Source organism: Protopterus annectens, chromosome 11.part0 (genome assembly GCF_019279795.1).
Source record: "Protopterus annectens isolate FY-2018-M chromosome 11.part0, PAN1.0, whole genome shotgun sequence".
NCBI classification, from domain to species: domain Eukaryota; kingdom Metazoa; phylum Chordata; order Ceratodontiformes; family Protopteridae; genus Protopterus; species Protopterus annectens.
Window position 1 is genome coordinate 1027219302 of NC_056745.1, and position 17522 is coordinate 1027236823.

Consider the following 17522-nt stretch of genomic DNA (forward strand, 5'->3'; position numbering starts at 1 on the left):
ACAAGGAATGTCAACACCTGAACAGTACACGCACCTATCAGCATATGTTGGTACTGTGTGTATAGGTTCCTAGGTACATCTGTAGGTACACACCCGCTTGTCAGAGGCCATTCATCAATCGAGGCAAACAGTGTCTGCTGTCACCACCACATCGAGTAACCAACTGTCGTTCAGTGGAGCAGAGCCAATTGCGGGATCTATGTGTGTAATCACTGTTCCCTACACACTCTGCATATATTCCGTGGTGCGTTAATGAGGGGCTCCATATAATGTAATCATGGATGTAGTGGCAAAGCATGGGGTGTACCCATGACAGGTATTTGTCACCCCAGCATGCTCCACCTACGGTTGTGTGAAGGTGTAGCACATTATAGTGTGTGGCTCACTGTGACATACATACCCAATGCTGGAGCACATCCATTAAATATCACTTGGACATACCATTAATAGGTCTCATCCATATGTAAACTAACTGAGTTGCCCATTTGATTGCAGTATGGAGTAACAGCCGTAGTACAGTCCACATACAAAATGCCATAACACGTGTACAAATCCCAGATGCCCTAGTGGTAAATGCAGTGACTGTCGTGCATGTTTCCGGTCCCACGTCCTGCAAGGGATGTAACGTAATCCTGAAGGCACGAATAATGCATGTTGGATGCAGGTCATCAGATCATGTTTAGCACATGTTAGCGGGAATATGCGTTGCCCAGTGCTGGTAAGCATTGTTTAAATATGACTATATGGATATGCGTGAAACAGGGCTAAGCTTCTCTGAATATCGCGCAAATCACAGTCAATGATGTCCAGAACAGGTGAAACCAGCATTATTCACCCCTGTACTAATAGTGCCTGCTCTGAAGGGTAAAATAACCACTGCCAGGAGTAGAACACGCAATCATGTACACAATCACTTAACACTAAGCTACCCAAGATGTACCAACGGCAGGTGTGTAATGTGACAGGTTCAAACACAAACGTGAGGAGTCCAGGTAACAGTATACACTGACATGTACACAGTGAAAGGTGTATTCTGCCTGTCACTCTCTCTGTCATATATATATATATATATCATATATATATATATATATATATATATATATATATATATATATATATACATATATATAATAGAGATAGAAAGGGTGATAGAGAGATATATGTTGATATATACGAATTCACCTATATCTGCAAATATGTAGATAGGTCAACGACATGTACATAACCATGGAGGTACAAATAAATAGGATGCAGCCAACTATGAAATGTGTCACATTCCGACAAGTGGAATCACAAGGCTGAAAGACCGAAAGAACACAGTACTGGAACACGAGAACCGCGTGTAATATTATCACGATATTGAGGGACATTTATTTATTGCTGCCGGTGTTGCGGTCCACGTAGGTACTGTGTTCAACTGTGTTTGTGATTGCCGTAGTCTGTGTATGTGTGTGTTGAGGGTGCTGTGTGTGTTTCTGTAGGACTGTAATGTGTGTGTGTGAGTGTGTGCGTGTGTGTGTGTGTGTTTGCATCGTGTGTCTGTTAGTGCTAACTCGGAGGTAGATCATTATGGTAGGTGTGATTATAGCTGGCCGTAGGCATATGGTTACCACCTGTCCCACTTTAAGAGGGACAGCCCCTCCCTGGGCAGTTGTGTCCTAACAAAAAATATTAAAAAGGGCAAATGTCCGAGATTGTAGGACATAATTATGTCCCATATATTATGTAATCGTTGCATTAAATAGTTATGCCTGTATCTAAAAAACGTAAATGTTACATGAAACATGATAAGTAGCTAAAGTGTTACATGAATAAGTATGTATTCAGGATAAAAGTATGTGCTATCCTGTGTACTGACTGTGGGTATTTGTCAGCCTGTAAACACCGATGTGTGTCCTGCAAATGTCTCACTATGGCCATTTGAAAAAGTGGCAACCCATGCCAAAGAGGTTCAGTCACCAACACAACTGCAATGAGTGCAAATATCTGTGACAGAAATACACGGGACAATTGTCATTTAGTAACATTCCTTTACATATCACTGTATTTCCGGAGGGATGGAAGTATCAACCTCACCTGCATACTATATAGAAACCAATTAACGTCCCAATGTATAAGCCCGTAACAACCATAGTTTCAGTCTACTAACTGATAGGTCTTCAATTAGGGAAGGAGCCCACACACATATATGGAATAAGTAGAAATGCAGTCCCCACAAACCTGTATATGCTATGTACACCCACCTACATCTCCCACACACGAAACAATAGCAATACAGACTGTAATAACATTACAAACAGCCACTCACTCAATTACATCTGCAGAAGCGTTAACATATCTTGTGAGAGACACATTTGTAAAGGCACCATGTGAAATCGTAGCTGTTGTATAATGGAACAGACGGCGATGTTACAGGTTTTGTTTGCAATAGTCCCTTATCAGATGATTGAGATGACAGGTACACTCACATGTAGAAACACATACTCTAGCCATCACACACAATCCACGGGGGACATGAATCCAAAATATCCATGTCTCTACAAATAGCAGTTACAATTCCACACAACAAAACACATACATGCCGTCTCCCCGAAGGTAGGGCAAAAGGGCAACGCCCAAGTGGAGAATTCAATTATACCCCACTGTTGCCGCGTAATTGGCGAATGGAGTAGCTGCACAGCTGATGTGCATGTAATAATTTACTCAGGAACACTAATTGGCGGCAGGAAACCACATGTTACAGGTATCGACGTATATAAGGATGACTTGCCAGACATTCAAACCGTATGCTCATACCATAGAACCGTTTAAACAGTAAAGGTGTCAGAGAGATATTTACGAAAGTTCGGAACGCTAACAAGGTATGTAGAACACTCAGTATGTTAGTGTATGTATAGCCTGTTTTGTATTAATTAAAAGTATCCGCAATGCATAAAGTGGGAAAAGGTATTATGCAGTGATGTCTTGCTGAGCATAGTAACGCTTGTAGAAATTGAGTGTCCTGCTGTGGGCCACAAGGTAAACATCACAGACACCACAAGGGATGCTACATGAGGGTTTTAAACAGAACAATTCCACACCACCCGCCGTCAGTGGTAGGGTATGTCCAACAAGTACGTGCCATAGCAGGGGATAGTTTATGTTGATATACTGTCACAGTAGGCATGTGTATGGGCATATAATGACAATAACATGCCTAAGGTGGTCCTGCTGTGCAAGTATGCTTTGCATTATGGGATAATATGTAAAATATGTGTAATGTACAGTATTGTAGGTAGATATGTTAGATATTCTACACAGCATAACAGTTATATCATGCAAACAAAAGGTAACGTCTACTGGCATGTACAATACACAATAACAGGATACATATGGCTTATAGTCATGGGACAATGTAACAGCATGATAGCTAATCGAAATGGAAGAGCTACTGAATTAACCATGCACAAAGGACATGTAAAAGCTTCACAGGTTCATAGTGAGGTACTATGCTGTCTAGCAAGTCTATGTGTAAGCCCAACTACAGTGTTTACACCGGCGGCACCTCTCTAGGGTAGTGTCCTGTCTGTGAACAGCAGAGCCATGTGTTACCTGCACCTCTGCACAATACAGCCACTGCAATGATCCCTGGCGTACATGTGTGTCTCCCATCCACCAAGTGAGATATCTCATAAACAGTGCTACTGAGTGTCCCTGCATGATGTACATAGGAATCATGATCCAAAGCATGGTGAGTGTCTGGTTTGGGAATGTAACCCTCAAGCACATCCCACTCATCGTTGCGTTTGTGCACATATCCATGAGCATGTTGATCTCAGTGGCTTTTGCTTATGTCGCTTATGTGGAGTATATCCATGAATATTGTTGTGGACATGGACCCTGTATGTTCAGCAGAGGTCACCCCTGAATATGCAGTATGCAAATGTGTACAGTTGTGGTGTCCGTAGTTCTGCCTCATACGTCAACCTTCAGAGCTCAATAATCCTCATGGTGTGTTAATGTTGTGGTATGTAAAGCCGTTGCTGTTCTGTAAGGTACACCCTAAACGGGGTGTTGTACCCTTGAATGTGTGTATACATCAGGAGTTTTGAGGTACAATGGGTGCCTTTGTTCCAGCTACAAACCCAGTACATATAAGGGTGGCCACGTAGAAGGATATCCACGCCACATTGGCAATATGGTTATCAAAGGATTGGATGCTACATACGTGTGTACTAAGATCCTGTATAATGTCACATGTATGTAGGGGACTACCACCTATGTGATAGTCAGTGGGTGATTGGTGTAATCCAAAGGGGATGTTCATGCACCATGTGTCATGCAGCTTGAGGCCATGTTATCGACATCAGATATCCGTCACAGTGACACCCTTATGGAGGGAGTCTGTATCAGCTGGTGGATCAATCATGGTGCCTTGTATGCAGTTGTCTGGTAACCTAGTCAGGGAAAGTCCCTCTGTGCTAGCCTGTACCTCAGGGAAGCATATACCGAACATGAGGGGCCCTATGACTGAGGACTGTGGTATGCCAAGTGTAACTGAAATGCAGTAGGTACTACGGTATGCTATCCTCATTGTGTGGGTCCTGTTCGTGAGCCACTTTGCATAACATCCTGAGACGTAGGGGTCGATGTGCAGGTGGATGTGTATGTTGTCAATACCAGAATGGAGAACGGTGCTGAAAGCCAATGAGAGGACAATGTAGGCTGTGTGGACCCGCTTACCGTCATCAACTACCCTGGTAACTGTATCAAAGGAGTCCACCAGGTGTAGGAGCCATGGTCTGGCCCTAACAAGTCAGACCTGGGTGGCATCAAAGGTCTGGAGCCCACCACTATCTCTGTGAATGACTTCCATGATGATGTGCCCCATAGCCTTGCAGAACAGTCCAGTCAGGCATATAGGGCAATAGTCCCTCTGGTTCATTGTGGCGCCACCTGTGTGGAGTGTGATAACTGTTGCTGTGCACCATTCAGGGGCCACAATGTCTGATAGAAGGCTATTAGTGAATCTGGTGGCCAAGTGGGGAGACATGTCGCTCTGAGGTTTGTGTAAATCACAAGCCTGGGATGTTGGACAGTCACACGGAGTCTGTGTTCCAGGCCTTAGAGAGTGCAGGCTGGAACTGTGTAGTTGTGACCGCAGGGACCCTGCAATGTTCCTGCATGGATTATGGCCCTGTAGGGAGTGAGAGGGTGTAAAGTTAGTATTGAACCCATCTGCCAGGATGTTGCCAACATCACTCGGTTCTGTAATGTTCCTGAGTAACTGTCGTATGTCAGAGCAGATGTGGGTATTGCCATTGACTACTGACATACCTCCATAATGCTTTGTGGTACACCCTGGAATGTGTCGCAGTAATGTTTATGTAGCTAGGTTTGGAGGATGTGATAAGGGATCCTGGAGCCCTACTGAGGCTGACCAGTGAGCTACCCCACCCATGGGATTGTACTCCACTTTGCAACAGCCTCCACCTTTTGTTGTACATTATGTCCATGAAACTGGACCCCCAGAGTGGCATCCATTATCTGGTGGGTACCATCATGGTTCCGTTTGGAATAGCATGATCCATGTAGTCGTGTAAGTGCTAATGAAGTGCACTGGGGTATGTTTCAGCATTTGTATGTGCATTGTCCATCTGCACGGGTATCATGACGTTTACTACTGCTGTCATAAGATGTCTGTAGTAGGTGTTGTACTAATCTTGTACTGTGTATGCCGTGAAGGGTGAGGTGCCGGGATGTGGATAACAAGGGTGATTAGCATGTGTTCGGAAACTACCAACGAGGGGATAACCCCATGTGTGGAACACCAGTGACATGTTGGTAATGTCCATGTCTAGGATATTGTTGGTCTTGGTGGTGGTGTGTATGGGTTGATCCAGCCGAGTGGAGGTTATGAATCCCGGACAGCGTTGGCCTAATGTGTCGGTACATGAGTAGCTAACTCAGTTAAGTGTGGGGTAGTGTCAGTCGCACATCAATAGTACCTGTATGAACCCTACTGTCCAGTACACCAAGAAATGAGGGCCGGTAACCATGGAGTATGTTGTTGAATCCGTAGCATGTTACAATGTGTATAGCAGTTCTGGCCACAGTTAGTTGCACATGGATCACCTCTGATGCATTGTGCTAAGTAACCAGCCAGGAGGTGTGTACAACATAGTGAAATATGGACATACCTCAGCCGTGGGTGTTCCGGTCCAGGTAACATGACTGAAAGGTGTGGTCTGCGTATAACCTGTCAGTCCAGGTGTGCTCTGCGGAGCCTAGAGACAGGTCCCAGTCACTGCAGAGATATTGAAGTGGTCCAGTATAAGGAGTGCCTTGCCTGCATGCGTCAGAGTTGATGTCAAGCATTGAGTCACATGACCCCATGTTTTGCTTGCCTGTTCCCGTTCTGGTGGTGAATGTTATTGGAAACTGTGCAAGACAGGCAGTATAGGAGCAGCAAGAGCCTTACATGTTATCTGTACTCCCAGGGCTGACAGGTGCAGGTCATCTGTGCCAAAGCATCGTGTTTTGTTGACCATGTCATTCAAAGCGGACAGATACTGGATGCCTGTGGAATGACAGCAGAAGCATAGGCAACTGTTGAAGTGAAACAGTCAGTCATTGTACAGTGGTATCTAGTCTGGATGAATGCAGAATGCTCCCCAGGGCTTGGCCGATACCTTCTGGGCTACAAGACCGGAGAGCTATTGCATGTCCCTGCACATGTAGTCTGGGAAGTTACATCTCAGGGCAGTCACACTAACATGGAGAATGACAGTCAAATTGTACCTGGTGAGGTGTGGCATGGGTGCATAGGTTATGTTGCAGAACCAGTTACCCGACAGCTAGATGTAAGCAACTATCACCTTGTGTAGCCTGCTGAGTGGGACATCAGTGTGACCACCTACAGAGTCACCTATGACTGGTGTGTTGGGTATGTTATAACACCCTATTGGCTGTATTTGATGGGCACACATGAGTCTGTGGGCTATAAGTAATTGTTGTTGTGTTTGGTGATGGGGGCTGCCTCTGGTGCCTGCACAGAGTATGGAGAGGTTCTGCAAATGCCGTACTCATACTATCTGTGGCCTGTGGTGGTGGAGATCTTGGGAGACTATGTGATGAGTGGGGTGTGTTGCAAATGTTACATGTCCCCACATGAATGTCAGGTTCAGTCTGGGTTGGTGAGAGCATTACCCCCAGCATGGCTACATATGTGCATCTCCCACAGGCTGTAGTGTCATATGTTGGGAGGTGAGCATTGACTGTGTACATGAGACAATTGCTCTATTGCCACATGTTCGCCATATTCATCATATAGACAGGCAATAGCACTGGTACGTGACAGCTGGACATGCCTGTATATTCAACCATGTCTCACAAGATATGTGAGTTACGTGTATACAACAGCTGTTGTACTGTACGCAAGCTGGAAATGTAAGGACAGACAGTGTACATGTAAGAAATGAGTTGGAATGGGTGCTATAGTAATTAGTAGCTCATGAAGTGCTCACAAGTTCTGAACAAGTGCTGAGCATGAATATGCAATACAGATAGGGTGTTGGATAATATCAACCCACTGCAACCCACAAGTGGAGACGACAGTCATAATTGGAGGCACTGCACTATTACCCTGCTGAGTATGGTCTGCAAGTCTATGAACCTTTATCAACGTAGATGATAGCAGTACAGAAGTAGATGACAGTACGGATGATTTCATACTGCATAGCATACCTGTGACAGGTCATAGGACATCATCACCCATATCGTGTTCCAGCTACACTGAATATACTAGATGTACCTTCGTATGTCACAGGAGTGTTCTACCAGTGGCCTGTTGACAGAATCAACACTACAAAAGGTGTCAGAGTGACATGTGCATATCACACCAGTGGCAGCTACAGTAAAACAGGGTTAATGTTTTGTACTCCCCCCTCATTGTAGCCCATACCACACAGACAAATGGGAGGCATCTGTGTATGTAAGGATGTGAATGGCCATGACCTAGGAGCAATAGCTGTCTCAGTGCACAATCTGACAGTTGATAATAGCATTGTCACCACTAGGTGAATAACCCTGTACCCATTAACTACCACCTAGGCAGCGGTCAACATTATGGACACTGTGTAAGAGATGGTGCTGTGCAGTTCACCTCCCTGAGTTGGTGACGTCTCCAGGCCTATTAGGTAGTCATATGAGGCACCCATGTCATGACAGGGTGTCATCCATGAGCATGGAGATCATTGGACAGGCATACTCAGCACTCGAGTGACCAATATCAGATCACATATCACCTTTAAGGGGTATTGGCCATGCGTGGATGTGCGATACCAGCCTTCACAATCCTCAGCTCCACTATGCAGCATGCTGGCTACCTTGCATAAAGACATGTGCTGTGCACAGCTAGTGGAGGTGTCATGTAAGTTGACCATATAAGATGTATTGAACATCACGACTGTGTCATAGCATGACAGTAGTCTCCTGTACAGCTTCCACAGACATTGACACCACATCAGGCCACAGATACCGTACATTCCCCTTGCTGCTGTAAGACATCACCGTCAGCCGTGCACCTCGTGTGTGTGGTACATCAATGTCATGTGGGACATGGTGTATTGACAAGTCTGCCATGTGTGGACATGGTTGCCAGGCAGCTAAGACTCTGTAGTAGTTGTGCAAGGGTGTCATCTGTAGGTCTTCCAGTGACCTGTCACATGACACAGCATGGTTTGGTGTGTATACACCTCAGCAACGTGGGTCACAATCCACAGTTATGTCATGTGTATGCATGCAGTTATGGCTATGCAATGTGTGCATATTACACACTGTATAGCAATATAGATGCCTCATGATGCCATGCAATGGCACAGTGTCTGTACTTCACACTGTATAGCAATGTAGACGCCTCACACTACCCTTCCATGCTCATGCACATTTGCTAAACATGCATATCTGTAGGGCATACAGACAACACTGCAATGTGATACCCATTACAACACTGTACATGTGTCAGGACACCATTGTGTCAGACATGTATGCATGTCAATGCACACGTCAGCAGATTACATGTCAAGGTCACTTCAGCCATGTGTACTGTTAACCTGTGCTGGTCCACATGGTGTATCACAGGGATGCATGCTTATTACCATGATTGTGTGAACTGCATGGCTACTGATATGACACCTGCTTGCTGTTATGTGCAACCCAGGGAGGTATGCTAACTACCACTATTAATGTCTGAGCTGCATGCCGTCTGCTGTATCACATGCATGATGCATTCCTTCCATCAAATCACATGCATGGTGTGTCTGTGTGTGTGTGTCTGTGTGTGTGTCTGTGTGTGTGTGTCTGTTTCTATTGTAATGTAGAGTCTTTTGTTGCATTCACAGGTGATGTAGGTGTGTTACCCTCCTGTGGTCCGTCTAATGTTAGTGTCCCCACATATACTAGCAGTGATGAACATATGCATGAGGTACAGGCAGGGTTGTCAGGGGCTGAATCTGTGCCAGTGGTTGCCATCCTAGCTATGTCCCCCTCTTCCCTGCACACAGTTCTCATGCCAACACATACTTCATCACCAGTGGCCATAGAGGAAGGACAGTCAGCGTGTGTTAGCTTGGAACAGGAATGTGTGGTGGCTACAGAAGGTGCGTCTCCCCACCATGGTGTCAGTGTAATGACTGCAGATGTGCCACACAGGCATGTGGACAGTGGTGCTCGTAGGAGGACCTCTGACAGACATGCACCTGCAGGACAGAGTGCAGCAGCTGGTGTCAAGAGATGCATGTTCCAGACTGTAATGGCGGCACAGGCATGTGCTGAACGGCAGAACAGAGAAGGGCAGAGGCTTCAGAGGGCTGCTATCTGTACTCTAAATGACAACATCCAAGCACTGGTAAATGCTCAACAGCAGATTGCTGATGTTCTGGACAGGCAATTGGGTGACATGGTCGGAATCCTTGACTGTGGCATGGCAATCCATGAGCGTGAGCTGTCTGTGCTGGAACATCTGGTAGGAGTGAGGCATAGGCCACATTGATATAGGCCAGCTAGACCACCTAGTGCAGGTCAACATGAATGAGCCACCTCACATGCTCGCATCCATAGTGCCGGTAGCAGTAGCAGTGCAGCTGGTGCTGTGCTGTCCACACCAGGACACAGCAGGCCATGTGGACGTGGCCCTGGACGTTCCCAGCAGGGACACGGTTCCAGTGGACATGTGTCATCGGACAGTAGCCAATCTGTACCTCCGCCTGGTAGTGCCCGTGCAACTCCTGGCAGGCACAGGTCACGTGACCGTGGCTAGACACAGTGAGCTGTACATCCTGGTCTGTACAATCTGGAGCTGTCAATAATACCCCTGTGTAGGCCTGGCAAAAGGCAGAACTGTGTGCACTCATACACGCACACAGCAAAAACATCTGTAGGGCACCACAACACCCACATGCATAACTACCACAAATGTCCAATCAGATCACCGGCCCTTACCCACGCACATGATGTCATCCACTGGTGCAGTCTATGCCCCTGGCAAATATTATCACCCTGTGCATATGATGATGCCTGTGCCGCATCCCTGTCATCCACACCATCAGTTTAGGGACATGCTCAAATGGTCTGATGCACAAGGTGAACAGAATAATGAGAGAAGTGTATATTACATTAGTTGTGTACTGTTGACACGCACCAGACATACCATGCAGTACAGGTTTATAATGCATTGTTATATGTTCACAGTATGTGTCTTGGTAACAACAGTAACAGCATGTTGGTAATGATGCCCTAGTTCCCTCCTTATGGTCTACTTGCATGTGCCAACAAGTAGCAGTGTTTGCAGTTTCCCATGTGTAAATGTGGAGTACTCACAGGCATGTATGGCAATACCAGCATGCTATACGTAGCCTCAACCTGACTGTTAGAAAGGCTACCATACCACAGATGTCCACACATCTACTGATCCAGAAGCATGTGGGCTGTTTAATAGGCTACAGTGGCTAGAGACGTGACATCCATACCAGGTCACATCACAGGTATGTTGACATGGTGCGGGGGGTTTACACAGCGGTCTAGCCGATAATAACATTAGAGGCCACTTGATAGCATGAGGCCTCACTGTGTAGCAGTAATACCCTGTCACATTACAGGATGAGAACACACACACAGACATACACAGAAACACAGTAACATGCCCACAATCATGGGGTCAACAACACTATAACGCACACTCGATAGTGTTGAGGTGAGGACCCCTGCCTATGTGGTAATCACTCTCACAGTACTGTGCACCCACACAATGCGACACAGAGAATGAACATGTACACATAGCCAGTAAGGCTGAGACCGATGGCATCAACAGGGTAGTAGACTGCATCACCATGAGGGGATAGGGATCCTGTCTGTTCTGTATGGTAGCATACACCCTCACTCCATGCACCAGACAGCCATACATACATACACACACACACACACACACACACACACACACACACACACACACACACACACACACACACGCACACACACATACACACACACACACTGTGAAGTCCACAAATGTCATTCACATACAGATAGCTGACATTGTGTGTGATACACACACCACCCCTGCCTATGTCATGCTTTCCACACTGCAGTATGTACAGATCTCTACAACAGTGTACAGGGGTGTGTAACAATTGGGATGTATTCCCCACCATATGTGGCATATATGGTCACACAAGCAAACACACATGACAGTACTGTGAATGATGCACCTGCTATATGATGATACGTCTGACAGACATGCAGCAGTATTGGCCGCATTATGTGTACCAACGCTACCTTTGGCAATTGTGCTGCTATATGCACATGGGAGGATGTAAGTGTTACAGGTGTCAAGTGACTTACAGTCAGTAACACCCTGACCACTGTGTAGGTTTTATGTCTTCACCGTCAAGTAACAGTAACATAGCGTACTGTTTGCACATGTAATGGTAGGATAGCTTGTGACACACTTGTGAGCCGTCCTCGGCAAACATCCATCTGCAAAGGTGGATCACCACTTTATGTAGACACATCCATCCATACCTGATGTACATCCTACCGTACTGTCAGTATTTCCCCATATACAGGTGTCAATGATGGTGCTGCATTGCAACTGCATGTTGTAGTTAGGCACAGATGAATTGCATACATCAGCTACTGCACATGCATGGTAGCTGCATGCACACCACTACATTTACATGTGTGTTGGTCCTACATGCCTGTCATGTAGCCATGTTTGTATGCATTGCAATTGGTGGACATGTGTGATGACATACATAACACATGGACTGTTGTATGATATGATGGGTGTCATGGGTAACTAGTAGAGAGGGAATGTTTCCTCAGTCAACATTGCTACCTCATGTACTGTTAGCATTCAACAGCCATGGACCTACCTTCCATGTGCATGCGTGTGATTGCTGTAGCCACTTGTCTGCACGGAGGACAGCAAAAGCTATGCTATGTACATATGTGTTGTGTGTGTGGCCCATGCACATATCCACTGCGATTACATGTATGTCATATTCAAACATGTGTGTTCTTTGGTGTACAGTGACAGTCATCTGTCACAGCTGTGTAAGACCCAGGGCCCCTGTTATGTGTAGAGCCGACCTAGTTATGTACAGTGGTATCATTGCATTGCATAACACATGATGGAACCCTGTCAGTACATGTGTAGTCTGCACAGTTGCTGTAGACCTATGAACAGTCCACTGGTCATGAGTCACACGGTGTTGTGGTAATGTATGGATGTGTGTTGCTGGTCCAAGGACATGGTGATGTCTGAGGGCTACATAGTAGAATGCGGCATTTACCTCTGTGATCTGCACCTGAGACATCTGTGATGGCTCTTGAGTGTGTACTGGTCAGTACATGTGAGTGGTCTTCTTGTACGTGGGGACAGTAACACCATACTGTGCCCTTCCATGTTTAGAGTCCATGTGCATGCAAAACAGCCCCTTGCTACTACTAAATGTGTGAGCATGCCCAGTATGCCGTTGTGTAGATGGACACACAGTACATTCCAAACTGTGCCCTTCCGTGTTTAGAATCCGTGTGCAAGCGTGTGAGCATGCCCAGTATGCCGTTGTGTAGATGGATACACAGTACATTCCAAACTGTGCCCTTCCGTGTTTAGAATCCGTGTGCATGCAAGACAGCCCTTTGCAACTGCTAAGTGCGTGAGCATGCCCAGTATGCCGTTGTGTAGATGGACACACAGTACATTCCAAACTGTGTCCTTCCATGTTTAGAATCCGTGTGCATGCAAGATAGCCCTTCATTTCTACTAAGTGTGTCGCTTCTACTAAGTGTGTGAGCATACCCAGTACGCCGTTGTGTAGATGGACACACAGTACATTCCGAATGGACATGTGATACTAAGTGTGTGAGCATGCCCAGTGACACCTTGTGTCGGTGATGTGCCTCTGTGTATGAGCATGGCCATTGACATCCTGTATAGCGATGGTGGTCATCCAGGCAACAGATGTCCATACCCCACGTCAGGATGGATTCCTACATTGAACACACTGGTTGACTGTCTTGAAGAGTGTACTGTCTGTGGCGTGTCTCGTATCTATGTAGTGTTGTAATAGTGCTCCATAGATAGGCAGTTGTCCCGCTCACACCACTGATGTGTGTTTGTCTACATCTACCTTGGGACAGTAATATGCTTTTAGACTGCTCACTCTCTATACATTCCCTATTGGCATCTTTGCCTTTGCGGATGATGTCATCCACCTAGAAGCTTGCCTCTGGGAGTGCTGTGTTCCAGTAATCTCAGTAGCATGTTCTGTAACTGCGTAATGCTGTAGTGCGATAAGGTAGTTAGGTGTATGTTCGACTCCCAGCCCTGCCAAGTGTGTGTGTGTGTTTCCAGCTGCCTGGGGACAGAATAATGCTTTTAGATGGCTCACTCCACATACATTCCCTATCATCCACCTAGAGGTATGCCTCTGGGAGTGCTGTGTTCCAGTAATCTCGATAGCGTATTCTGTAACTGCGTGATGCTGTAGTGTAATAAGGTAGTTAGGTGTATGTTCGACTCCCAGCCCTGCCAAGTGTGTGTGTGTTTTTGTGTGTGTGTGTGTTTTTCCAGCTGCCTGGGGACAGAGTAATGCTTTTAGATGGCTCACTCCACATACATTCCCTATCGGCGTCTTTGCCTTTGCGGATGATGTCATCCACCTAGAAGTATGCCTCTGGGAGTGCTGTGTTCCAGTAATCTTGATAGCGCGTTCTGTAACTGCATAATGCTGTGGTGTGATAAGGTAGTTAGGTGCATGTTCGACTCCCAGCCCCGTCGTGTGTGTGTGTGTGTGTGTTTCCAGCTGCCTGGGGGCAGAGTAATGCTTTTAGACGGCTCACTCCACATACACTCCCTATCGGCGTCTTTGCCTTTGCGGATGATGTCATCCACCTAGAAGTATGCCTCTGGGAATGCTGTGTAACAGTAATCTCGATAGTGCATTCTGTAACTGCGTAATGCTGTAGTGTGATCAGGTAGTTAGGTGTATGTTCGACTCCTAGCCTTGCCAAGTGTGTGTCTGTGTGTGTGTGTTTCCAGCTGCCTCGGGACAGTGTAATGCTTTTAGATGGCTGAGTCCCCATACATTCCCTATCAGCGTCTTTGCCTTTGCGGATGATGTCATCCACCTAGATGTATGCCTGTGGGAGTGCGGTGATGCTGGAACTTGGTAGCGCGTTCTGTTACTGCATAATGCTGTAGTGTGGTAGACTAGACAGGTAGGTGCTCGATTGCAAGGCATGGCAGGTGTGTGTGTTTGGCAGTTATACTGCATGTGTTGGTATCTGTGGGTGGCTAGCTGCGGAATGCGTTCAGTGTGTTTTGTTATTGACCTATATAGTGTCCACAGCCCGCATATTCTGCCAAGACACTGGGTTGTCAACACATACATTCGCCAATAGGTCTGGTGAGTAACTGTCAGCAGCCCTACTCTTACCCTTGATACTGTCTGATCTATGTGACGCAACATAACACACGTGCTTTGATAGTAACAACACTACATGATGCAGGTGGCACATGTAGTTTCCTTTTCATTCCTGTCTAATGCGTTGCTGTCATGTGGTCCGCTGTTGTGATATAACTGCCATATCTACATATGTGTGTACATGTATATGTGTGTATGTGTATATATATATATATATATATATATATATATATATATATATATATATATATATATATATATATATATATATATATATATATATATATATATATATATATATATATATATATATATATATATATATATATATATATATATATATATATACATATATATATATATATATATATATATATATATATATATATATATATATACATATATATATGTCCATGTATATATGTATACAAATAATATATATGATATATGTAGATGCAGAGGTGGACATAGATGTGAACATATATGTCTGGGGACATCAGCTTGTGCCGGATGATCTGTACGTGATAACCTGGGATCTATGTATATCTGCCATGGCGTGGTGGTAATGCACATCGTCTATAGTCTGCAGGGCCATGGATTGTAGTCGTGTAGACACCGGTTATTTTGTTACTGGGAAGACCATGGGACATCGAATATGGTGATAGTAAGGCACCTGTTGCCAGTTGTGTACGGATCTGAGCGACACTGAGCAGTGGTTGTTAATTTGGAGGTTCGGTATGGGTCATATAACTATTCATTAGAAGACTATACTATGCAGATGAGGTTGACTATAGTGTGTCACATTTATCACCAGGGTGTGCTGCTGGTCCCTGGAGTGTATGTGTGTAGTCAGCCGGGTGCAGGTCTCGAATATAGTTGACAGCATGGGAGGGGGGTCAGGCATACTGTACGTACATTGCAGAACTGTGCCTCGGGAGTGCTCCTGCCTTAGCACACCTAAGCTAGGGGTGTGTCTATACCTGCCTGGTGACATTGGGACGGATGACAGCAGTGGTGGGGAAGTTAGGGTGTACAGGCTGCACAACAGGTGTTGATCAGCACAATCAGCAGATGACTTGGCCAGCCCGCACATGAATAGTACGGTAATGTGAGCAAGCAGCATACACACAGGTTTCGTCCGCACTCTACACCACTGGTGTATACCTCTGGGGACATTTCACGACACAGTCCAATCAAATAAGACAAGCTGCAGCAGGCAATATATACCAACATGTGCAGGAGGCTGGGGCAGTGAAGATGTCTATGCTGCCAAACAACCTTTACTGGGGTGACATAAGACTTTATAGACCGAGGGTGACTTACCAGGGGCTACAAGGGTTGGGGATGGTGGAGCACTATGGGGTGGATGGAGACCTACTACAGCAGCTTGTTGACCTGTGCCTGCCACACCTGATACAACAAACAGGCCAAGGGAAACACATCACAGTGGATACCATGGTATGTGTTGGCCTAGGTGTACTAGCCACAGGTGAAGCAGCCTCTGTGAGTACGGCAGCTGCAGGGTCCTAAAGGGAAAGTACACAATACCTTGATAGTGTTAGTCTTGTATTTGACTTTGGATTAGCGTGTGAGTCAACTTTTTTACATCTAAGTGTTGCTGATGTTTTCGCCAGGTCAGTGTGAACGCAAATAACAGTTATTTACACTTCAGTTATATTGGGGCTTCGTTTTGTGACTGAGTTCAAAGGAATTCGTGTTGCTGATGCTTTTTCAGACAAATCAGACTTGGCCAAGCACTATGTTTTTCGCCATGTTATAGCGAGCGGAACTGGAAGCCATTCACAGTTCAGCCATCTTGTGGTTTCGCTTTGGGACTGTTTTGAAGAAACTTATGCAGTTGACTGCTTTTTTCTATTAATGGATATAGTTTAGCATTTATGCCATAAGGACAATAACATTGGAATTATTTTTCATTATCTATGGACATCTTTGAACTTTTGTGCACTGTTTTGGATGGTTAATATCATTGCTCCACATCCATACTCAGTACTAGTACTGTTTCATCAAAAAAATCTTTTCCTTTTGGTTCACTACAGCTATTATATTTTGCATATATTAGGTTTTATGCTCATTTTTACATTCTTGCATAACCTGTAGTTATTATAGGCTCTTGAAGGGATTTATGTTGGATGTTTATTATTTACATTATATTAAGTACTAAGGATACCATTGTATCACTTTATTGGCCTCTTTTAAGAGACCTATGATGCTGGGATTGTGAGCTTCATTATTTAAACAGTCATGCTTTATTATTTTTGCTTATTGGTACTATTTTGTTTACCATCTAGTTTTTGATACATAATTCTTGGGAGTATTTAGACAGCACATTTGTGATGCTCTTGTTAACCATTTTATATTCATAAGCACTGTGCTATGTATCTTCTAAACAATAAGTGACATATTCACTAATTTCATTGGGTATTTTCATGGGCCTCAACCTTTAGGTATGCAATTATTGTTCACCTTCACTGAATATTGTTGTTATATGCAAGATATTTGTTATATTTTTTGAAATTATTACCATCATAATATGCT